General features: G+C 39.5%; 1 long non-coding RNA gene across 1 annotated transcript in view; it reads left to right on the top strand.

The window, feature by feature from the left end:
• The window catches only part of LOC137064512 (uncharacterized), an 87,631-nt gene that overhangs the window by 38,849 nt on the left and 22,212 nt on the right, over positions 1–26,570 (top strand). The window contains exon 2 of the long non-coding RNA XR_010901558.1: positions 25,664–25,797. This is a non-coding gene — a long non-coding RNA (uncharacterized lncRNA). The remainder of the gene's footprint in view (positions 1–25,663; positions 25,798–26,570) is intronic.

The raw sequence follows: 26,570 nt of genomic DNA, 5'->3' as shown, positions 1-26,570 counted from the left end.
GTGAGCGGGGGTGAGCTATACTGGGACCAGCCACCTGGGGGCGATCAAGATGCTTTGGCCTCACTTTTCAGGACGTGTGCGGCCCTGTTTACACCTGGTATTAAGATGCATTTTGGTCGATCAGATCACAAGTGGATGCCGTTATACGTGTATACGTATATGTGTAAACGGGGTCTAAAACGTTTTGAGACAAGGTCAGTAGGCGGAGAGAAGGCGTCTTTTGTGGCTATTTGAACTTCCAGAGGTAGATGTTCAAATAGCCACAAAAGACGTCTTCTCTCCGCTTACTGACCTAATGCGGAAACATTATGGGAAGTGCTTTAGCCAGATGGGATTCGAACTTGTCGGCTGAAGGCCTTAGTTTTGGTTTGTAGATGAAAAACACACCAAGCAAAATGTTCTCTCACCATTCCTGATTTCTAACACACTCTCAGCATCCGGTGTTGTGTCCATCAGAGCAGAAACAAAAGCTGGAGCTCTCCTTATCTTTTTCTGTCATCTCGAGTTGTGTTTATATGTAAATTGTGCAGGCTTATTTTATCCATTAGATCATAAGATCTGAAAGAAACATACATTTACCCACTTGACCCTCCCCTCGAAGAAATCATGACAGGAGTGGCTGAAAGTGGGCAAAAGAGACAGATTAAAACACTAAAACTAATGGAAATATTGCATTGCATTTAGCTTGTAGGTACTGCATCTTTTAGATAACACTAATAATACAAATCTTGTCTCAGTCCCTTTCATTTGCTTTTCATCATTCTGGACATCTTTATTTATCATTGACACAAGGCTGCACTTCAGAAAGATGCTCATCTTGAGCCTAACATGTGCAAAATGTTCTTTCTCTGAATAAGAAGAAAAATACAATGGAATATTAGAGGCACAACACAGAGAAAATTAAATGTGCAGTGACAGAAAATATGAAAAACCTCTTTTCTTAATGGAATGAAATGTGCATTCATCCATTTTAGACGGCTCATTTTAACCTGTGCACGCGGGTCGCAGGTCTCACTCTCACGCAGATTGAATTCTGAGTAATTATGCATCTATTGTCTTTAGCAGAGAGAAGAAGGAGAGGCAGCGGGACGTGAGTGAGATGAAGCCCTCTGACAGGATGTTTATGAGGTGTCAGTTTGTGTTTGGATCAGAGGAGCTGACGGGGGCGGAGAGGGAGGCGCTCTGTCTGTTTGGAGCTGACCCATTTGCTCTGTTTGGATCACCCCCCCGCCCCACCCGGTTCAGTGGTGTTGTGATGAGGTGCTCTGGATGCCGTTCCAATCCACAGATCTGGATCCCGTTCTCTGACATGGCAGAGCATGAGTCAGCTGTCAGATGCACAAACGCCATGTGTGCAGCGTAAGGGCCAGCCCTTAATAAACTAAAGCTCATTCAAAAATTGAATTTCATACAGGGTCGCTATAAACTCAACCAGTTTAAGGAGTATTGGCGAAACAAACTTTGAGCGCATGTCTGTAAATGACCAGCTTTATCTAAAATGGTTGCAGTTCATGAACCTTTAGTGCTACTGCCATAATAGAGGTATTTTGTGAATATAATTTTTGCCCCTACAGTGGGGCAAAAAAGTATTTAGTCAGCCACCAATTGTACAAGTTCTCCCACTTAAAAAGATAAGAGAGGCCTGTAATTTTCATCATAGGTACACTTCAACTATGAGAGACAGAATAAGAAGAAAAATCGAGAAAATCACATTGTCTGATTTTTAAAAAATGTATTTGCAAAATATGGTGGAAAATAAGTATTTGGTCAATAACAAAAGTTAATCACTTTAACAAAAGTTAAACACTTTTGCTGGTAGTTTGGCCCATTCCTCCATGCAGGTCTCCTCCAGAGCAGTGATGTTTTGGGGCTGTCGTTGGGCAACACAGATTTTTAGCTCCTCCCAAGATTTTCTATGGGGTTGAGATCTGGAGACTGGCTAGGCCACTCCAGGAGCTTGAAATGCTTCTTACGAGGCCACTCCTTCGTTGTCAGGGTGGTGTGTTTGGGATCATGATCTGATGGAAGGAGGTTTTTACTCAAAATCACAATACATGGACCCATTCATTCTTTCCTTTACACGGATCAGTCGTCCTGGTCCCTTTGAAGAAAAACAGCGCCAAAGCATGATGTTTCCACCTCCATGCTTCTCAGTAGGTATGGTGCAACTCAGCATTTTTTCTCCTCCAAACACGACAAGTTGAGTTTTTACCAAAAAGGTCTATTTTGGTTTCATCTGACCATATGACATTCTCCCAATCCTCTTCTGGATCATCCAAATGCTCTTTAGCAAACTTCAGACTTGGCTTAAGCAGGGGGACACGGCTGGCACTGCAGGATTTGAGTCCCTGGCGGCGTTGTGTGTTGCTGATGTTAGCCTTTGTTACTTTAGTCCCAGCTCTCTGCAGGTCATTAGGTCCCCCTGTGTGGATCTGGAAATTTTTGCTTACCGTTCTTGTAATCCTTTTGACCCCACGGGGTGAGATCTTGCGTGGAGCCCCAGGTCGAGGGAGATTATCAGTTGTCTTGTATGTCTTCCATTTTCTAATAATTGCTCTCGCAATTTTTTTTGGTTTTTGTTAGTTGAAACAAGTGTTTGTTGAAGATAATGTAAAGGAGAAAGAGAGTTTAGGGATAAGACTTTAATGTGCACTTCCTGTACTGTTTTATTTAGCTCTTATAGTGATTTTCTGGAGTGAAACAGATGCTTCATCTTTTGTGTGATTAAAACAATTTTTTATAAAATTCATCAGTAAAGTTTTGTCCATCATTCAGACGGGTCTGCTACAACTGGTTTTTACTAATCGTGGATAAAAGGCAAGATGGCAATATAATTTATAACCATAATTAAACTAAACTATACCTGATCCATCTCCATTCAGCAGATATTCTGGCTCTTCTGACCGTTTCTCACATTTTTAGTTGGTGAGATTGTTCCGTTTTGTTGGATGCTGCCTCTTGAAGCTCAGCCCTCTTCTTAAGAGGGGGCCAGGGCACCAGCTCATTTGCATTTAAAGGGACATGACACAAAAATTGCATGTTTTTGCTCACACCCAAAAAGTGGCAATTTTAATATGCTATAAAAATTTTTAGCCCAGCAGGACTAAATATGTTTTTTGTTTTTTTTGGTCCGGACCAAATGAATCAAGCAAACCAAATGGGGAGGTCCATTCGCCACTGTGCCCCCTCAAGCGTGGGGCCTGGTGCGGTCACACCACCCTAAGGACGCCCCTGACCGGGACTATACATTTTATAAGGAGCTTTATGGAAACCAGGCTGGTCAAAGTTGGAAATGTGCTTGTTTTACCTGTAGTTCACTAACCTTTTTAATGAATGCATTTTAGATTTGAAATGCATGTTGTTTTCAAATGATCCAGCATAAGACATTCAGGCATCCAGTCGTCTAGGAATAAAGGGCTGTTGATTGTTAAATCAATAGTAGTCTGACTTTCCTCACCATGATCAAATTCCATTGTAAAAGGTAAAGGAGAGGAAGAGTGAAACACACAAACAACCTTTTATATATTTCCTTGTGTGGTTTCCCATTCAATTGTGCTGTTGTTAATATAAGCTAATTATAATTACCACAGACTTACCCAACCATAAAATACACCTTTTAGATAAGATTTAAAGACTCTATTGAATAGCTTGTTTTTGTTTTTGTGTTTACTTTAATTCCTTTTTCGAAATAGGAAATTGGGCTGTGTTCTCTGTTTTTGCTTAATTTACTTGAATACATACATTTGACAATAATTTAATGATGTTTAAATTTAATATCACACTGTAAAATAGTTGCTGCCTTAAATTAAGTACAATCAACTTGGATGTTTAAGTAATTTCAACTTAAATTTAACTAAACTGACTTAAAAAATGAGTTAAATCTTGTATAACAAAAAAGTTTTACAATTGTAAAATATAAAAACATGTTGTCATAATATATTAATCATATACTTTTTTATATTAATATTGATACATTATTTTGCTCTTTTTTATAGTTACTAATGTTGTTGTTCATTTTTTTTATGCATTTACATCTCACCATCAAGTATGATTTGGTTGTATTTGTAAATGAATGTTTTTTTTTTTTAAATCAACAAATATGTTAATGCAAATAAGAGTTAATAATGTATACATGTTAGCTTGCATGTGAACTATAAACCACAAAACAATTTTTGTTAAATTTTTTATTATACACACTGTAAAAAAATGTGCTGCCTTAAATTTTTAAGTACAATCAACTTGAATGTTTAAGTCATTTCAGCTTAAATTAAAAAGTAAACTGTTTAAAAATGTAAACTTGTTTATGAATACATATAAAAATTATAAATAATAAAACAAATAATAAAAATTACTTAACTTAATTTGATGAGGTAAAGCAATGTAAAAACATGTTGCCATAACTTATTGATTGATAGCCTCTTAATGAACCTTTTTGTCAGGTTTTGCTGTTTTACTGAAAACACGTTTAGATTATTATTCTAACCAGACAGAACTTATGTGACCCGGGACCTCAAAACCAGTCATAAGGGTCAATTTTCTTTTGAAATTGAGATTTATACATCACATGAAAGCTGAATATAAGCTGAAATAAGCTTTCCATTGATGTATGGGCTGTTAGGATAGGACAATATTTGGCTGAGATACAACTATTTGAATAGCTAGTCAAATCGAAATATTGAGAAAAATACCTGTGAGACACATGACCGGTTTTGTGGTCCAGGGTCACACACTGACACACAATAAATCTCTTTGGCTAGTTTTGTAAGATGGGTTTTTATACTAACCAGTTGTTGACTTTTTTCGGCCAGATTAAATCCAATAGGTCACCTCAGGTCAGGTTGCTGGGTAGCTCCGGCCACAGTGCCATCTGATTAGTCTAAAATCCCTTCTCACAGAGTTGTATATTAACATAAACATTTTTATGTGTTGTCTGTTATTTGGTCCTTTTACATTTAAATAGGAACATCGTGCCACACACACACACACACACACACACACACACACACACACACACACACACACACACACACACACACACACACACACACACACACAACACACACAAAATACACTGGCGTAGTGCTTACATAGGCCCTCGACTCTGGCATTAGCTGTTGTGTTCTGTGTGAGATGAAGGCCTGCCTCATTTCTCCTGACAAGCCGTTTGTTTTGGTCTCAGAGCTGGAGCCGAAACTGCTGATGTCTATTTCTGCAGTCACATCTGCTCTATATATGGCTAACTGCTCGTGAGAGAGTATCGTGCTTTCAATTCAGCAGTACAAAGGTTGAACTTTTATGGTAAAGAGCTGGTGAATAATAGAATGAGATGCTCTATGAGTGACGAGCTCTTGAAGAGAGAGAATATGTTTCAGAGAGGATGCTGTAGTCACATCCAGTACAACGGGATTTATTCAAGCAGGACTTGAATGCTGTTCTTAGATCAACATTTCTATCCACCTAAACCTACTCTTGAAATTCAATGGTTGCTGCAAAATCATTCTTAAAAATTCTTAAAGATTCTGGCAGTTACCAAGTTTGGTTTCACACATTTTATTAATGCATATACTCATGTTTTTACTTATTTTGAGTACAGTTATTTGTACAAACCTGAAGAAGAAGATGAAACTACAGCTGTCAATTGAATTAAATAAGTTAGATCCTATTATCCCATTAATCCCATTATTTCCAACCAGTATTATGCGATCGTAAAAAAAGCGACACTTTCTGAATTTTATAAATAATGTATATATGTTATCATTTATCATTTTTGACCAATTTCAGCTAGCTTCAATCAATGTTTGCATATAAGTTAACAAATGTGTTAATTTGCAAATTAAATATGAACTAATATATATATATATATATATATATATATATATATATATATATATATATATATATATATATGAATAAATATTTTGGGTTGTGTTTGTTTTCTTCTAAGAGAGTCGAGAAATAAGCAAATCGAGCAGTTTTTATTGCCTTACTATATGCAATCATTCTCTCTTTCCACGAAATACGTGAAACCTCCAGTTTTGTTTTCTTCCAGCTGCACTCTACACCTCTTCCAGTAGCAACCTGTTTTCCCAGGAGGTCTCCCATCCAGGTACTGGCCAGGCTCAACAATGCTTAGCCTTAGTGGGAAATATATCTAGGATATATAGGACTTTTTGCAATTTCAATTCACAAATTTGAAGGGTAATGGAAACATGGCCTACAATCAGAACAGTACAAAACCTATACTAATTGAAAGAAAACAAGTATAAAATATACAAACATATTTGATGATAATATAGCATAACATTTATAAGCTTTTTTCTTTCTTTTCTTTTTTGTAGGCTGGAAATGCAACAAGTGTGATTTTGTTCCATTTCAAAACAAATTTCCTGATTAAACATTAGTGTGCTAAACCATGCAAATGTTTTCCATATTTTGTTGAATATTGACAAATGTATCCACAAATCATGCTTTTTTTCTCCAAAGAACTAGGGTGCAGACGTTCAGATCAATGAAACCGACTCTCAATCAGTTCCAAAACGAAATACAAAACCTGCACTTATTGAAAGAAAACTATTTTACAAAAAATGTAATCCAGTATTTGGTGATAATATTGCATAACGAATGATTTATAAGTTACAGGGTTTTCAAAACCGTTAGGGTTCAAACCTGATGCTTTTATTCTCAGACTAACAATTTAAAATAGTGCAGACAGATCGTTAGATTGCTTCCTGTGTGAGCTGCCCCTTACTTCTTTGTGGGTCTTAAAATATCCTATTGTTGCATCAGGCCATAAAACCTTTTTTTGTCTCTAATTGGAACATTTATTTTTATAGCGTGTGTTAAGATCAGACAGCTGTCATTGGTTGATAGAAATAATGTTGCGGGTTCAGCGAAGGATACTCCGGAAATATGTCGTACTTGTGTAAATCACGTTAAGCATTTGATGCGGTCGGCTAGTTGTTAGTGGTCTTCCCGATCATATCCTGGGTAGATGATGGGGTGTGCGGTTCAGCCCGTGGGGATTTACTGTCTGACCCAGCGGTCTTACGGTGGCTCAGAGAGATCAGAGGTAGCTGGTAAGCAGATCTTTGGGGTTTTACACAGGCTGATGTCTCTTCGTGGTTCAGTCAGAACAGCCAGTCACAGTGAATCCAGAAACATGTTTTTACAGGCCGTAAACAGCAAGGAAATAGAGCTCATTAAGGGGTCATATCATGATAAACATTGTTAATGCTTTTTGAAGTACAAAACTCTGGGTTCAATACAATAATGTTTCCTGGGATGCACTTTTAATGTCAGTGTGATTTATTTTAGAACTAAAAGGCATTTTTTTCTCTGTTTGAAGGGGTGTGTCTGCTGTGAGACTTCAGTGTAAACACCCATTCTTTGATCACTTTCTATATATAATTGAATCAGTTTGAATAGCAGATAATTTTCATCTAGCATTTAGCCACTGGTTTGATTTACTGACACTAGACAAAGAACATCTGACTGTACATGAATCATTACATATAGATAACGCACGGTTACTTACATGTGGTGGCATTACTGTTGAGTCCATATCAGAAAAGTCTGTTTGCAAAGCCTGTGCTAAAATTGCGACTGATTCACCAAGGAATCCACAGTGAAATGTACTGCATACAAATGAATAACGATTAACTGAGACATTCACATTGTTGAAAATAAAATAACCACATTCACAGCATTAGGATCCAGTTGGAAGGAAATGTTTTTTTTTTAGTCCCGAGAGCCTGTTTCGTAGCCTGACATGCCAGACCCACATCAAGATGTTTGGTCTGGAAACTCACCATAGACAGGGCTCAATCCGAGGGGCGGGATAAACGGTTGTCTTTCAAACTCCCTCTGCACGCGATAGGATAGCGCTACACAAACCAGAGCAGCGAAGGTGAAACAGAGCTTGTTGATAGATTAAACATTCACCGTATCCGGTTGGCTAAACTCCGAACACATCTTCCCTTTTTAATAATGACTTCAGTGCCGTTCTTTGTTCTTTTCTCAGAGAAAAGCTTAACTCCAAGTCTTCCAGAATTGCAGTTAAAGCTGATTCGAAAGACCGCCGCCGTTCACCAGTTTCTGTGTTTACTAGAAGCATGCAAACGCAACTCGGCCGTCATCATTATGGCCCCGCCCACCGACTCTATACATGATGTGATTGGCCCGTCCAGATTGAGAGGAATACAGCTCAGAAGGGTATTGAGAGTTCCTAGACGACACTTGCGGGCAGATTAAATTTGCTGCGGCTAGGGTGCGTCTAGATTTCTAGGCTACCTGTTTCGCTCTTCATCTCACTAACACACCAGTGGGCGGAGCCAAAGTTGCGATGCATAAGTAGGCGATGATCTTCTTTTGCAGAGGCGGTCTTTCACCAATAGGCATATTCCACAATGAGTCGTTTGCTGGGCTTGATTACCATAAAAGCTGTTTTTGGACTAACAGGGAAGTTTCCATGTCTGAAACTTATAGGATATTCTTATAGTATGATGACCTCTTATATGTCAAAAGCTCAAGAGAAATTTGATTTGAAGCTCAAATTTTGTGGTATAATGGTGATTTAACGGGGGGGGGGGGGGGGGGGGGATCGACTTGCCATTGTTTTTTATTTAAAATAAAAGCAAAGAATAGTACAGGGATGACATCAGAAGCTGGAAAACAAATTTTCCACTGGTTCCTTTGAGATTTTCCTATGGGTTTTTATAATAGGCTTTTTCAATATGTGAGTAAAAAAGGTTAAACAAAACTTGATGATAATTTGATGTTTTCTTCTACAATGTAAACTGCACAAACTCACATGGGACATTTTCTCAAGTGGCAATCTCCCCAGTTTTGACCTAAGCTTCAATTTATAGACTGGCCACTAGGGACAGGCTCCAGAAGGGAGCAGAATCTCGTTGAGCTCCATGTTAAAATGCCCAACTTTACAGCAGAAAAAAACATGTTTCCAGCATGGGACAAATTGTGGTTTTGGTCTATACGGCTAATTCTGCGCTTCATTTCAACTGTGAGGGGGGTGATTGTTTTTATAACTCATTCGTATACATTATATAAAGCCTTAAAGTTGTGCATAATTAAGGGCGGGGCCACTTTGAGTGACAGGTGGTTAGCCATTTATCTGCTGTCTGTTAGTCATCCCGTCACCTCAGCTCCACCCACGTCCCGCCTCTTTGCCCGTTTTCTGTTGTCTGGGAGTGTCACGTGGTGACAATAGCAAAGGCTGACTTTTAGGCTTAAAAAACTCCTTTCAGGAACCTACGAGTCATATTACGGACACTACATCCATATTTTTGTACAATCTATGTTAGCATAATGGCTTAAAAATGGGTTTTCAATATGGGTGTGTTCAATGAGGAACAAGTATGATGGAAATTCACCAATAAAATTAAAAAAAACTTTTGTTTGAAATAATTGATTCAATCAACCGAAACATCTCAGAGAGTTACAAAATGAGTATTTATTCAGTAAAATCATACATATGCATTTATCAGGGAACAAAGACTTATTATTATAAGGCCTTCCTTTTATCATATATCATACACTTTCCAGTTCATCTTCATCACATTGATCTTCCTCAACATCTCATAATATGCCCACCTGACACGTAAATATTGTTTTCATTAAACTTTTATCTGACTCCCTAGACTCTTCCCAGACCCACTGACCTTGACTACAGAAACAGACATTTTCAGATTAAAACTAGCAACATGAGAGAGAGACCGAAAGAGATAAAGGTTCAATATATCTGAGTCTTCTACCAAGAGTGTGATGGAAGGAGGGAACCTGTGCTTAGTAGTCAGAGACCCTGCTTTTGAGTGCCTCGGATAACTTGCAACATCTTATCAGTCAGAATCGATATATATATATATAGTTCAGTTGAGTTCTTACAATATTCCAAATGTTTTCAACTATTTGTAAATTGTGAGAAAATTGCTATTTTAACCAAAGACCCTAGACGTCTGAGCATAGCGTCTGAGTGAGTCACCTGTCGATGACGCCATAACTGCGTTACCCTCGGTTTCCGGTTTTATTCTGCAGAAGCGCTTTACTCTTAGCAGTGTGAACATGTCACAACAGCCGCTGAGCGAACACACAGAGTAACGTCATAACATCATTTTAAACACACTTAAATATATCTGATATGATAATCAGAGATGCGTTACCTCATACTCATGAACGGAAAAATGGAAATGGCGCTGGCGACTGTGTCCCGTCCCGTCATAATAAAAGTCCCGGTGCTCGCGAGCTGTGTGTTTGCGTAACAATCGCTCCAGCGGCCTTGCTCGGCTCCTCAACACTCGGCCCTGCTCTGCTTCTCTCTACAGTAACGTTAATAACCGCATCCATCAACATGATTTCTTACATGAGTCCAACATGAGTCCTATCCCAATTCTTTTTGATGACGGTATTTAAAAAAAAAAATGAAATGATGAAGTGACTCTCAGAGCGGCTCTGGAGATGAAGTTCTTGCATTCATGTCTTTATAAAGTGAGACGGCAGAGAATGAAATCAGTGTGAGCGTCACGCGTGCTCAGTGTGTGTGAGACCACCACGTCTGCACTATTCGTTCACACAAAAATTGCAGGATTCATATTTTTGCTTTTTATTTATTCATCAAAAGAAATGACAAAAATCTGCGTTATACAATAAATTCCGTTTTTATGACCAGATTCCGGGATTCCGCCCGCGTTTTCTGCATCGAGGAAATCATGCGTCTCTACATTTTAAATGTCCTTACTGTCACTTCTGGTCTATTTAAAGTGTCCCTGCTCAATAAAAGCATTGATTTCTTAAAACAAAAACAAAAAAAATAACTATCTTACTGACTATAATCTTTTGAACGGTAGTGTATAGCAAACAATATACACAAAAGGTGCAAAATACAATACAACCTAAAATACATATGTGTTGTGTGTGATGGTGCTGGTGAAGTGTGTGACTGCAGTGAGCAGAATGTGACCGGACACATTTACATATCAAAACCTATTCAGTATTCAGCAACCTCCCTTGGCCTGATAAACGACAATGTGACCTACGGCAGTACGCAGAGGTTAGCCAATCACAGCAGAGGTCGTTTTTATATAGTAATCTTAAAGGTACAGAAGCACACATACCCTGTGATTCTAAAGGAAATAGATGGCAGATGACCAGCAGCCGTCTGCTTTGAGGTGTTGGATGTTGTCATTTAGCGCCTTTGCTTAATGTTCAGTGACTTTATAAGTCTTTTAATCCTCCCAGAAATATTCTCTGACAGGTTCGAGAAAATGTCAAACTATAATGTGATCCTCAGCTGTGGAGTTTAATGACAGGGCTAAAATCACTGACGCTGCAGGTTTCCCTCCTCTATGACCTTATCATTCAAGTGTCTCTGGCTTTCATCTGCGGCCCATGGGTCAGTAACTAAGTGCTTTTAACTGGACACAACTCCAGTAAGTGTGAGTGCATGTGAGAGAGCGAGAGAGCCACAGGCAGTTTTTTTTTCACCTATACATCAGTGTTTCCTGCACCGCTTCGTGCTTCAGCAAAAGTAATCGTATTTTACTTGAGCTGTGAATGGGAGTTTGCCATCTGAATTGAATGCGAGGAGATAAAAAGACAGCAAAATAAGGGCAAGAAAACATGTGTTTCTACTGAGTCGTTCTTGCAGGCTGTAAGCACGAACATACATGCAGCACAACCACTGTAGTCTGATTCACAAACAATTATTTAAATGAATTGTTCAAAGAGACTGAAGTTACTGTTTTGAAGTGGTCTGACGAATCCTTCACTGAATCCATCACAGCAGCGGCTGAATCAATATCTGCCTCCCTTACTGATATACACCAATAAGGCACAACATTATGACCCATCAAGACATGAAGCCAAGTAGACCCCTGAAGGTGTGCTGTGGTATCTCGCACCAAGATATTAGCAGCAGATCCTTTAGGTCCTGTAAGTTGCGAGGTTGGGGCTCCATTTATCGGACTTGTTTGTTCAGCACATCCCACAGATGCTCGATTGGATTGAGATCTGGAGAATTTAGAGGACAAGTCAACCCCTTAAACCCGTTGTTGTGCTCCTTAAACCATTCCTGAAGCATTTTTGCTTTGTGGCAGGAGCATTATCTGCTGAAAGAGCCACAGCCACCAGGAAATACTGTGAAAGGGTGAACATGGTCTGCAACAATGCTTAGTTAGGTGGTACGTGTCAAAGTAACATCCACATGGATGGCAGGACCCAAGGTTTCCCAGCAGAACATTGCCCAAAGCATCACACTGCCTCTGCCGGCTTGCCTTCTTCCCATAGTGCATCCGGGGGCCATGTGTTCCCCGGGTAAGCCACACACACACACACACACACACACACACACACGCACCCAGCCATCCACGTGATGTAAAAGAATACGTGATTCATCAGACCAGGCCACCTTCTCCATTGCTCCGTGGTCCAGTTCTCGCATAAAGCCCGTCCTGACAGTTTGATTGGTCCGAGCATAGTTGCTCCACAACGGATCAAGTCCAGATCGAACTTCCCGAACATACATGTTGTGGGCGGGGCTAAGTAGTCTGGCATTCAGGCTAATAATTTATAGCTAGTAAACAGGAATATACTGTACATCCACACTGGAATATTTTCTCTCTCTTTTTTCTCTCTCTTCATTTTTCATCTTTCTGTCTGGAGTAATGGGTGGATAGCTGACAGTTTAACTGAGGAAGTCGGGGTTGTGAAATCTGTCAGGCTGCTGTTTTCTGTCCTAGAGAACCGTCTGGACTCTTAGGTACTAGCAGGTCTGACTGTCCTTTAGGGTCCCTTTTACATGGCAGCCAAATCATTCGTGACAGTTATTGGTCTCCAGTCCACGAATGAACGGCAGAATATAGCGGCACGCTGGAGCTCAGAGTGGCATTCTGTTTATTGAGAGATGATATCTGAGCTTCCAGACAGGATTACACCACAGTCTCTTCAAGATGGTGATGGAGGAGGATTAGTTGAGGGAATGTTTAGCTATAAGAAGAAAAACTATACAGTATATATGGTATATAAGAGTCTGTCAAACAATAGTCTGACAGTGAGTCATGTGAAAAAGCTCGTTTGACGCGAGGCAGGTATTCTTGTAGCAGTGGGACAGAGTTTGACATTTTACCTGCATTTGTACAGCTTGTGTCTGTACCTCCTGCCAGCAGTTCCTCAGCTGGAAAAGAGACTCGGCACAGGTGATCTCGCTCTGAAAGATTTCTCTCATTTTCTTTCCATAGAAAAATCCTTCTTTCAGAATGATGTCCTTCTCCTTTGGCCATCACCAGCAGAGAGCTCAGGAGCTGAGATTTGTGCTGGGGTTAGAGGTGTGTGTGTGTGTGTGTGTGTGTGTGTGTGTGTGTGTGTGTGTGTGTGTGTGTGTGTGTGTGTGTGTGTGTGTGTGTGTGTGTGTGTGTGTGTGTGTGTGTGTGTGTGTGTGTGTGTGTGTGTGTGTGTGTGTTTTTATGACCTATGAGGACTCAAATGTGTATAATGACATGGGTATGAAATATGCGGACATTGGCCATTCCCCCACTTTTCAAACTGTTTATAAATCATACAGGATGAGATTTTTTTAGAAATTAAAAATGCAGAATGTTTTCTGTGATGTGTTTAGGGGTAGGGGCAGTGTAGGGGGATAGAAAATACGGTTTGTACGGTATAAAAACCATTACGCCTATAGAATGCCCTCATATGTCACAAAAACAAACGTGTGTGTGCGTGTGTGCGTGTGTGTGTGTGTGTGTGTGTGTGTGTGTGTGTGTGTGTGTATGTGTGTGTGTGTGTGTGTGTGTGTGTGTGTGTGTGTGCTTCACGTATTATCTGTGACACTGAAAGCCAAACTTTTGCATTTTTTAGGGGATGTTGCAAATTAAGAGCAAAGAGGGAAACATGTTTCAGAATAGAACATTGCCCAAAGCATCACACTGTCTCCACCGGCTTGTGTTCTTCCCATAGTGCATCCTGGTGCCATGTGTTCCCCAGATTAGTGACACGTGATTCATCAGACCAAGCCACTTTCTACCATTCCTCCGTGATCCAGTTCTTATGCTCATGTGCCACTGTGCTTACGACGGCGGACAGGGGTCAGCATGGACACCCAAAGTGGTCTGCGGCTATAAAGCCCCATACACAACAAACTGCGATGCTCTGTGTATTCTGACACCTTTCTAACAGAAACATCTTTAACCTTTTTGAGCAAATTGAGCTACCATAGCTCATCTGTTTGATAGGACCAAACAGGCCAGTATAATCAGTGTTATTCACTTCACCTGTCAGTGGTCATGATGTTATGCCTGATCAGTGTATAATTTTATATATATTAGTATTAATATTATAAATACATGTTTAAATATGAATCTAAGTAATGAAGATAATTAATTTTCCAAGACCTAGTGAAGTTTGCTAGTCTGCTGCATTGTCCCCAACCTATACAACCTAGATTTTGGGGAGGCATATTTGTGTTGTTTCCTGATTTGCATATCTCAGTGAATCTGGCACTAAAACATGTTCAGCACATGCTAATAAACAACACTGTCAGAGGCAGGAATTTATTCTCAGTGTATCTCCTAGAGCGTGAAAGGGTGAAAAATGATCATGCAAATCTAAATTATGTTTTGTTTTTTTGCTAGAAACTTTGACTAACATTACAGGTGTACTTCAGGGTGCGTAATATGTAAATCTTTCTGTTTTTGAGAGAAACAAAATAGTTGTACAGAAATAAATAAGCCCAAATATTACAAATACTTCTTATAATACCCCAGTGCCCTTAAAATCTCTGAAACGCCTCTGGATGAATTGCGTCTCATGTTACGGCAGAAATGCTTTGAGAACTTAAACCTGACACAGCAGCGAGACATTTGGGGAATAAACTGACAGTTTAGCTGCTGTTCTTCAGGACTTTATCTCTAGTGTCAATTAGAGTATGCGGCTCTTATCAGGGGGAAACACACGGCAGAATTGGGGGAAATGAAGCATGAAAAGGAGAAATTGAAAATCATAAAGTTAACGGCGATACCAGATAATGAGATGAGACACAAAATTACATTTGGGCTCCTCCAGAAGTGCTAGGGTTGGTTTCCACTGTTAGTCATTATTTTGCAGTGGATAATTTGATTTGAAGCGGTTGTCCTGTCCAGGCTGGAGTGGCAGTGACGTTGTGAGGGCACTGATGTGCTTTGGGGCCCAAAATCTGGACACTCCTGTTTTTTCTCTGAATAGGTTACCGCTCAGGAAACGGGTTTTAATCCAGTCGTGCCCTGATCCCCTATTCTCTCCAAAATGTGGCGTTGTGACAAAATCAGTTTTGTCAATAACAAGTAAAATTGGAGCACTAAGTGTGTTATTAATGCCATAATCCAAATAAGAGTGATCAGTAAATCACTTGAGGTTGAACTGAATAATTAAATAATAAATAAAACGTTTATCAAATTAATTTCTTTAATAGAATTTTGTTTTTAAAAATATTATATAAACAATTATTGTTTTTAATATAATGTTTGATGTTATACATTAAAAAACTACATAAGTAAATGATTTACAAAATTTAATAGTGAATGCAAATATTAAATTATTTATTTACAATAATATCAATAATTGGTATACATTTATTTTATATTTTGTGTAAAATGTAATAATGTATGCTGACCACTCAGTAGTCCTTTTTTGTCTTTAGCCAAGGCGAGACACTTCTGACGCTGTCTGTTGCTCAAGAGTGGCTTGACACAAGGAATGCAGCAGCTGAAACCCATGTCTTGCATACGTCTGTGAGTAGTGGTTTTTGAAGCACTGACTCCAGCTGCAGTCTACTCTTTGTGAATCTTGTTTCTTTTTTCTACCACATCTTTTCCTTCCCTCCGCCTCTCTATTAATGTGCTTGGACACAGAGCTCTGTGAACAGCAATGCTCTTTTGCAATGACCTTTTGTGTCTTGCCCTTCTTGTGCAAGTGGTCAATGGTCATCTTTTGGACAGCTGTCAAGTCAGCAGTTTTCCCCATGATTGTGTAGCCTACAGAACTAGACTGAGAGACCATTAAAGGCATTTGCAGGTGTTTTGAGTAAATTAGCTGATTAAAGTGGGGCACCAGGTGTCTTCAATATTGAACCTCTTCACAATATTATCATTTTTTGAGATACTAAATTTGGGATTTCCCTTAGTTGTCAGTTATAATCATCAAAATTAAAAGAAATAAACATTTGAAATATATCAGTCTATATGTAATGAATAAATATAATATACAAGTTTCACTTTTTGAATGGAATTAGTGAAATAAATAAACTTTTTAATGATATTAAAATTATATGACCAGTACCTGTGTGTGTACTATGTATAATTATTAGGGGTATATAAATACACACTCTTTATATATTTAAGAAACATGTTATATATATATATATATATATATATATATATATATATATATATATATATATATATATATATATAAAGCATATACATGTAAATATTTCTTAAATGTATACATGCATATGTTTGTATAATTTAATAATTATATTTATATTATAATAATTATACACAGTTTTGAATGTGATGTATTGCGATTCATCGTTTGCCCAGGACTAATATTTTTATGAAAGGCACATTATTAGTAATCAATTTCTTCTTATTATAATTATTGCATTAAATAGTTAATGCAAATATTAAAGGATCTGTTTTTTTTATTTGAACACATCTTTTTTTATCTGCATTTTTATTTCTAAATGAATAATATATTCTTTAATTCAAGTATTATTAAATGTAGTAAATTGATTGCTCTTTTAATTGTCACATTGTAGATTCTTTCATCCGTTGTTTTTCCACATTTACATTTTTTTCTTTAAACCTTGATTGCTGAAACGATTCAAGATTGCAAATGAGTTTTCACTGGCACAATAGGCATGTTACTCTTCAACCAGGGAAATAAAATTAATTTTCGGGAGAATAATAAAAGATAACGGTTCATAGAGCAAATCTCTCCTCTATTTATAGGTTTAGTGGAAAGACAATGTTACACTGTTATAGTTGATCTGTTTCTTTTGGTATGTACTAACTACTGATCTTCAAGGATAGTCAGACAGGCGTGAACTAAGACTGTTAAGATAAAATGTGGAATAACGGTATTCTAATCTAAAAGAAACATGTCAAAGCTTATGTCATCTGTTATTTTTCTCTTTGTGTGTTTGTAACATAGCTTTGATATCTGTACCATTGAAAGCATTTATAGGTGTATGTTCATATAGCAGGGTTAGCAGGGAATCATGGGAGGAGGTAAAGCACTCGTTTCCGTCCCCCGGAGGTGCAGATAACTGCAGTCAGGCGAGCTCATACCTCATGAGACCAAATCAAACGGCTTCAAAGAGCTCAGACGCCAATAACACGAGACGTCCATCAAAGCCACAGCCCGTTTGTCCCTCTGGAATCCATCAGAGGCCGCACGCAGTCGCCCGCATGACTCTGACAGCAAGATTAGCGAGGAAGAAATTTACTCATCTATGATATGTTCATGGAAAGACATTTCAGATGAAAACAAGATCTAAACAAGGGAAAAAAGAGGAAAAGATCTGACAGGCTCCATGTCCGTAAAATGACCATTACTGGATGTCAGACATTCAGTGTCAAATAAAACTCTGTCAGATGTGTTAAAGGGATAGTTTTCCCAAAATGATCCTTTCGATTTTTAAATCAATTTCTGCATTTTCATGTCATTTCAAACCAGCACTTGTTGTACAGTGAGGAAAATAAGTATTTGAACACCCTTGCTATTTTGCAAGTTCTCCCACTTAGAAATCATGGAGGGGTCTGAAATTGGCATCGTAGGTGCATGTCCACTGTGTGAGACATAATCTAAAGAAAAATCCAGAAATCACAATGTATGATTTTTTTTACTATTTATTTGTATGATACAGCTGCAAATAAGTATTTGACCACCTGAGAAAATCAATATTTGGGACAATATTTGGTACAGTAGCCTTTGTTTGCAATTACAGAGGTCAAACATTTCCTGTAGTTTTTCACCAGGTTTGCACACACTGCAGGAGGGATTTTGGTCCACTCCTCCACACAGATCTTCTCTAGATCAGTCAGGTTTCTGGCCTGTCGCTGAGAAACACGGAGTTTTTGGAGACCTATTGGGTTTAGGTCTGTAGACTGGCTAGGCCACAGCAGAACCTTGATATGCTCCTTACAGAGCCACTCCTTGGTTATCCTGGCTTTGCTTTGGGTCATTGTCATGTTGGAAAACCCAGCCCTAACCCATTTTCAATGCTCTAACTGAGGGAAGGAGGTTGTTCCCCAAAATCTTGCAATACATGGCCCCGGTCATCCTCTCCTTAATACAGTGCAGTCGCCTTATCCCATGTGCAGAAAAACACCCCCAAAGCATGATGCTACTACCCTCATGCTTCACAGTAGGGATGGTGTTCTTGGGATGGTACTCCTCTTTCTTCTTCCTCTAAACACGTTTAGTGGAATTATGACCAAAACATTCTATTTTGGTCTCATCTGACCACATGACTTTCTCCCATGACTCCTCTGGATCATCCAAAGGGTCATTGGCAAACTTAAGACGGGCCTCGACATTTCGACATTTTGACCTCGACATGCTGGTTTAAAAGTGGAACCTTCCGTGCCATGCATGATTTCAAACCATGACGTCTTATTGAATTACCAACAGTAACCTTGGAAACGCTGTTCCCAGCTCTTTTCAGGTCATTGACCAGCTCCTCCCATGTAATTCTGGGCTGATTTCTCACCTTTCTTAGGATCATTAAGACCCCACGAGGTGAGATCTTGTATGGAGCCCCCGTCCGAGGGAGATTGACAGTCATGTTTAGCTTCTTCCATTTCCTAATAATTGCTCCAACAGTGGATCTTTTTTCACCAAGCTGCTTGACAATTTCCCCGTAGCCCTTTCCAGCCATGTGGAGGTGTATAATATTGTCTTTGGACAGCTCTTTGGTCTTGGCCATGTTAGTAGTTGGATTCTTACTGATTGTATGAGGTGGACAGGTGTCTTTATAGAACTAACGGCCTCAAACAGGTGCATCTAATTTAGGAGATTTAGCATCTAAAGGCAGACTAACAGGTCTTTGGGGGTCAGAATTCTAGCTGATAGACAGGTGTTCAAATACTTAATATCTGTATATGACGTTAGTCTCATTCTTTCTGATGCTCATGTAGCTGATACGCATCAGACTGTAAAGTCATTATTAAAATTAAACCATTGTTAGTTGGTTTTAAATGGTAAGAAGTTGTCACCAATTGGATATTATGCATTTTTCATGTCTGAATTTGGGGAATGGAGAATAAATTAACATGTGTTAAATGTCATGCTCTGTCTTGACTGTCTACGTAAGGATAATATTATTGTCTGCTTCAAAATAAAATGTTTTATTTAGTTGAAACGTTTTTTGGGGGCATTGTCCGACTGCATTCAGATTATTATGACTTTAATAGTAATTATATTATAAGATTATACTGCTTTTTTAAAGAAATGAATACTTTTGCAGTAAGAATGCATTGAATTGATCAAAAATAAAAGTAAAGACACTTTTATTGATTTCAAATTAACTTTCAATTCAAAAAAGATTTCTGATTTCAGAGATTTATCGTAATTATTATCATTTATCATGACAACTGGTTTTTATTAGGGTCTGTAATTTCTTCTGACTGTGTTTATTATTATCTGATTATATTAGGATAATCTGACCAGCGCAGTCAAATGAATTTTAATCAACTTCAGGATGGGTTATGTTCATTTGCCAGAAACATAAAGAATACAGCAGCTAACATAGTAACCGACGTGATGATCAACAACCAGCCAGACCATCTACCAACCTGGAGCTTATTTAGAGATATTAAAGAATGACATTCAGCTCATTCTGCAGAGATAATGAGCTCTCATCGCTAATTGGCATCCATGCAATGGGAAAAATGTCATGGAAATGATTGACTGTACAATCAGAAAGCGAACCCTCCGGCGCTGGAGTTTGTCACAGTGTGAACGGTGAGCGAAATCAGCTCATGACATAATCAGCTGTGTGATATCAGCCGTGTTTATTTTCATGTAGTATTTAATTTCCCTGATTGATGGCTTCGATCTGGTTCTTATTGAACACAGTGAGAAGAAAATGAAGAGTTTGTGTGGAGAATGAAAGAAACCGAACGGGTGAAATCCTTTTGAATTCATTCTCAGTGGTACAAAATAATCTGATCTGGCTGACTCAGTCTCGTTTATTGTTACACGGTCTGATGCGGTTTTGTAATCGCTGAATCCGCGCCTGCATACCCCTCATTAGTGTCTGAGAAAACACTGTAAATAATAACTGGACATGATTTATTGTGCTTGCTGTGTGAAACAGATGCAGCGTTTATTGAATTACATTGCGTGTTCGCTTTTACCTGCTCGCCTCTTCAGACTGATCCTGGATTAGCGCTATAGAGTGCAACTGTCGGGTTCTTGAAGTTAAAAGCCCATTCATATTTTTAATGATAACTTATGAACAGCACTACTGTGAGTTACGAGGCTGTTAATCGGCGGTATCTGCTTCTCTTGAAGCCGTCAGCCACCATTATTCCAACCTAGGTTTTAAAATGATCGTGTTTAGCAGAATTTGTGGTGAAAAACATTACCCATGATGCTGTACAGAAAATTCTACCAATCGAAAATTTTGCGCAATCCACTCCCATGAAGCACTGCGAATGACATAATCGACTCACTCGCTATACACCGATCAGGCATAACATTATGACCACCGACTAATATTGTGCTGGTCCCCCGTTTGCTCCCAAAACAGCCCGTCGAGGCATGTACTCCACTAGACCCCAGAAGGTGTGCAGTGGTACCAAGCCATAGCACACCTGGCGCCAAGATGCTAGCAGCAGATCCTTTTAGTCCTGTAAGTTGCGAGGTGAGGCCTCCATAGATCGGACTTGTTTGTTCAGCACATCCTACAAATGCTCGGTTGGATTCATTCGGGGGAATTTGGAGGACAGGTCAACTCCTCAAACTAGTTGTTGTGCTCCTCAAATCGTTCCTTAATCATTTTTGCTTTGGGGCAGGGCACATTATCCTGCTGAAAGAGCCACAGCCACCTGGCAATACCGTTTCCATTAAAGGGTGAACATGGTCTGCAACAATGCTTAGGTAGGTGGTGCGTGTCAAAGTAACATCCACATGGATGGCAGGACCCAAGGTTTCCCAGCTGAACATTGCCCAAAGCATCACACTACCTCCACTCATTTGCCTTCTTCCCGTAGTGCATCCTGGGGCCATGTGTTCCTCAGGTAAGCGACGCACACACACCCGGCCATCCACGTGATGTAAAAGAAAACGTGATTCATCAGACCAGACCACCTTCTTCCATTACTCCGTGGTCCAGTTCTGATGCTCACGTGCCACTGTTGTGCATGCGCACCCTGACTGGTCTGCAGCTATGCAGCCCCAAATGCAAACTGCGATGTATTCTGACACCTTTCTATCAGTACCAACATTAACTTCTTGAGCAATTTGAATGACAGTAGCTTGTCTGTTTGATCGGACCACACGGACCAGCCTTCGCTCCCCACGTGCATCAATGAGCCTCGGCCACCCTGAAAAAAATTTTCAACTGCCTAATATATCCCACCCACTAAAGGCGTACACTGTGCGTTTTTTGCTGTCGTACGAACTCGCAGACGATTTTTTTTTCTCGGGAGAAATCGCGTGAACATCGTGGATGCTCGTATGGTCGCAGCTCGCACCGTGTGAGAGGAAATACGAGACGAGCCGAGCACGTTAAGAGCACCTCCCGACTATACAATAATTTTTAAACATGTTACCAGCATAATGACTGTCCCCTATTGCCAAATCATGCACAAGCACATCACATAGGCTCAATCTATGAGTATTATTAGCTCAGTGGCTGCAAACATACAGCGTTCACACACACACGATACACACACACACTCTCTTTCTCTCACGCGCACCCTTCTCTCTCCCTCTTGTTGTTTTGGTTGAAAGGAATGGCTACTGTTCTCTGCTTTTCAACGAATCATTTGCACACATTTTCTCTTTATTTTTTGTATCTGAAGCTATAGCAGCAACATTGAAAGCTCCGGTGTCTGTGTTTAACACGAAAGCTTGTGTGATCGCTGCCGGCTCGTGGTGCAAACAGTCGTGCCGTGTATCAGCTGATTTGATGCGATGATCAAATTTAATGACTCGTAGTGTCTGCAATATCTCATGAACTCCCGAGTGTCCGAATTCGCACAGTGTACGCCCGCCATAACAGGAGCCGTGATGAAGAGATAATCAGTGTTATTCACTTCACCTGTCAGTGGTCATATGTGCATGTTTTAATATTTACCCCACTTTCTATTATTGATTGCTATTAGGATGTGAAGAAAGTTTTAAACGATATTAAAACAGTGTTTATAAAACAAACTGCCTACCCTACCTTTAACAAAGAAAAAGTTGGCAGGCACTGTTGCACTCTGTGTTGATCTGAGCACAACTTTATATCAGTGCATCAGAATGGTGTAGTTGAATTAGGGTCACTAGATGGAATCAGGGTGGTGTGGTTGCGTTTAGATCGTTTAGCTGGATTGGGTGGTCTTTCTTCCTGGCACTCTTAAACAGCAGTAAGGACGTCCAGCTGTTCTCCGGGCAGTAGAGAAACGAGCCCCCTGACGTCTGATTAAGTATTTCATAAATGTTGCATGGAGAGCTGATGGGTGTAATTGGCCACACCATCCATCCTGCCTGTCAGCACTAACTACCTCCTGGGGCCGCCAAGCACGGCTCACTTCCACGGCTGTGACACTTTTACTTATTTCTTTTCTGGTCATTCGTTTAAAAAATTCTAATAATTTTCTATTTGTATGGTAGAGGGACAGATTTGTATTATTTGTAAACAGATTGTAGAAAACATCGGTAAGAAAAATTTTGGCCATTGACATGACCTCAGTGTTTTGGGGGCCTGAAAATGCAAGCTTTTGAAAACGTGTTTTTAAGGTTTTGAAGATGATAGCATCTTGCATCTCCATGTAAACAACAAAAATGTGAATTTGTGAAATAAGCATCTAATTGCATATTATGTGTTCGCAGGTTTTTTACCTGACAAAGGAACATTGCCAACTTCTGGCCTGGCATACATAATACAGCCTTTTTAGGAATTTTTTAAAGATCTGTGTGAACAGGATTAATTTGGTCATTTTGACAATGTCATCTGTTTTAGCCATCTTTGCGGGGACATTTTGTTCTCATAATTTAGGGTTTACCTCTGCAGGGGTGGTTCGACATTGAATTACACCCCTTCGAGTGTAAAAAACCCCCCTAAAAATTCTGCACAAACAGTTATGAGTGAAAGAGAAAATTATATTTCTCATTTGCACAAATCCTTCATTAGAACATTTGAAAAACACACTTAAGAGAATCCAGTTATTTGACTATTGTCATTACAACAGGAAACATACTATCTCCACCTCCTACATTGCCAAAAGACAATGAACACCCTTCGCTGGGAGTTTAACTGACAGGCAATCTGACCAGTCAGAATCCGCAGACGCCGCCATTTTTGTCCGACAAAGCAATCAAGAGAGTTCGTAGATTAACGTCGGGTGGACTTGAACTTGAAAAAATCTTTCCACAGTTGAAAAAACATTCCCTCTGAAGTTTATTCATGTTTATTTGATACTATAACTGAATTAGAAGGAAGAGATTATCAGCTCACAAGCAGCTTTAACTGAGACTCTACAGTGACCTTTCACCTCACATTAAAGAGCCACAAAATGGTATTTATTGTTTACATTTTTTTAAATGACAAGCACAGAATAAAATGCACATAAACATGTCCCTGCCCTTGATAAACAATCACTGATGAAATATTCAAGGGTGGATTTGACCCCAGCCTCTGACGTGCTTAAAGGTCCCATGGCATTTTCATTTTATGAGATAAACATTTCAACATTAATATGAGTTCCCCTAGCCTGAATAGTGTCCACAAGTGGCTAGAAATTTTTTGATCGGTGTAAAGCGAGTTCAGGCTGTCTTTCTCTGCCTTTGAGAAAATGAGAGCTCAGACGAGCTGATCTTGAATTCTCCTGTTATGACGTCATACCAGGAAAGGTTACCGCCCCTTCCTCTGCTTTGCCCGCCCAGAGAACCAGTAGAGAATGGATTAAGTTTATCAGCCAATGTCAGCAGCACAGGCTTTACCATATGGATTCGACAGCACCGCCACAAACAGTGAGTAACAGTGTTCATTAATGCCTGATCTGAGATCAGTGATTTCTGATGTATAGCTAAATCGTTTAATACTCTCAGTCCCGCCGCTGACCGTCTTGAAGCATCAGTGAATCAAGCCAGTGACTAAAACCATCAACTTCACGTCATTTCTGTTAGCAGCATGAAACAAATCTATTATTTAAATGATTAAACTACAGAGAGCGATCAAAGAACACTCTTTATAATGTTCGGATCTGTAAATCACATACGTTATCTGCAGTGCACACTTGTCCAGACTGCCGTTAAACTGGTCAACAGAAGCTCTCAATGTATTCATGTCGATGTCGTGTTTGCTGTTAGCTGTGGTGAAAGCATTTTGTGAGAGAAGTAATGTTGCAAAGTTCACTCGTTTTTATTCAGAGCTAAAATAAACTTACGCTCTCAATGCTCTCAACAACTTGGTACAATAACACTTTCTCAGCAGTCTTTCCCCAGCTCTCCATCTCTCTCTCTGACTGGCAGCGCTTAAATGAAGACCTCTCTAAACCACGCCCCCTTCACCACATAATCTCATTTCAAATGCAAAGATGTCAGCCAATCACAACAGTGGGTGTTTCCACTGAAGTCTCACAGCAGACACGCCCCTTGAAACAGCATTCAAGTCAGCTAATATCAGTATAGAAAAATGCCTTTTATTTCTAAATTATGATTATTTTTTTTGATGGAAAACCATACTAACAATATAAGTACACCTCAGGAAACATTATAAAATATATATTTTTTAAATCCACACTTTAACAAAAGTTCCAGCACTATTCTACACACACATTTAGCAGCTCTGTGTTCACAATGCAGTTGCAGAGGGTGCCAATTTGCAAATTCCCCACACAGTGAAATGATAGATAATAGAAAAACGCTTTGCAGCGCAGAGGATTTATTTTTATTTTTTTAATTGCTCATGCCGCCCCCATGTGTCATGAAAAAAAGCATTCGCCCATGCCAAAAAACAGTATTGTACCTGAGCCACACACACACACACACACACACACACACACACACACACACACACACACACACACACACACACACACACACACACACACACACACACACACACACCAAGGTTCCTGGTTTCTCAGAGATCTCAAGCACTTGAGCCGTGAGAAATTGTGGCAGTATGCAGACCTTTCTGAAAAGCAGATATTTCTAATCTCATAAAATCTTCATGCCTGTCTGTGCTCTCAAACGCGATCAATGTCCCAAAACATACAATTCGTGCTATGCAGTAGATCCCGAAAAGATCCCTACCTCTCTCAGAGCACAGTTTTAATGTATGCAACACATTATCAGTGTGTCTGAGTAGAAACGAACAGCAGATCCGGGGTCAGAACTCAGAGAATATCAGAACAAGAGAGGCACTGACTGTCCTATTTACATGTATTACTGTCCACAGATCGTTAAAGCCTTTGAAGAAACAGAATCTCATCAGATGCTCCTGGAAATGTGCTGCAGAGTCGATATCATGAGCTTCAACTGGGCCCAAACCAGAATAATAGAGCTGTTCAGCTTGAAGGCATCCTAAAACCGGTAAGAATTTCTTCTTTTGAGCCATGGATTCCTGTGGGAGTTTCTAATGTGTCTTTGGAGTAACGGTTTTCAATTTATGAGTAAAATGAGGTCTGTGGTTAACATTACTCGAAGAGACTGCCAGGTTTTGTTTTCCTTTTACTTGACACACTTTTCTAAAAACCCACATCTCAAATTCTCTAAGGGGTTTTTGAACTACAAACTGAACCGCTGACATCACAGCGCATGGCATGCTGGGAGCTTTCTCGGCGATGGAGAGCACAGCCAGAGTTTTCTGCTTTTATTAAGGGAAACAGTGGAGATAAGAGAAAGTGGCTCAAGGTTTTTTGCTTTTAATCAACCAAATATGACACCAACGGCGAGAAATATCAAACTCTTAAACTCTTAAGAACCAATAAGCTTGTGAGGAACATTGGAACTGATGAAGCCAGGGGTTGCGGTGGATATCTAGGTGCGCTTTTGCACTTTAAACCCTCTCTAGACGCGTCTGTCTGTAATCAGTTCTGGCATCCGTACCCACTTAACACATTTACACAAAACCTTTCACAGTCAGATGCTGCGATACATCAAGATCATGTGGGAAATGCGGAAGAGACATTGATTCTTTATATAACCATCCATTTCAATCAAAAAAGCATTACATGTGTTCCATTCTATATTCTGTAGCATTTGTGCACCAAAAACATCAGAATCTGCTTTCTTTTTTTTACTAAAAACAGAAAGCATTTTTAATGCGTTTGTCCATTCATGTACACAACAATGGTGTTTTTGGG

The sequence above is a fragment of the Pseudorasbora parva genome, chromosome 25, assembly GCF_024679245.1.
Source record: "Pseudorasbora parva isolate DD20220531a chromosome 25, ASM2467924v1, whole genome shotgun sequence".
NCBI classification, from domain to species: Eukaryota; Metazoa; Chordata; class Actinopteri; order Cypriniformes; family Gobionidae; genus Pseudorasbora; species Pseudorasbora parva.
The sequence above is the reverse complement of the archived record's forward strand: the minus strand, read 5'-3'. Positions and strand labels throughout refer to the sequence as shown.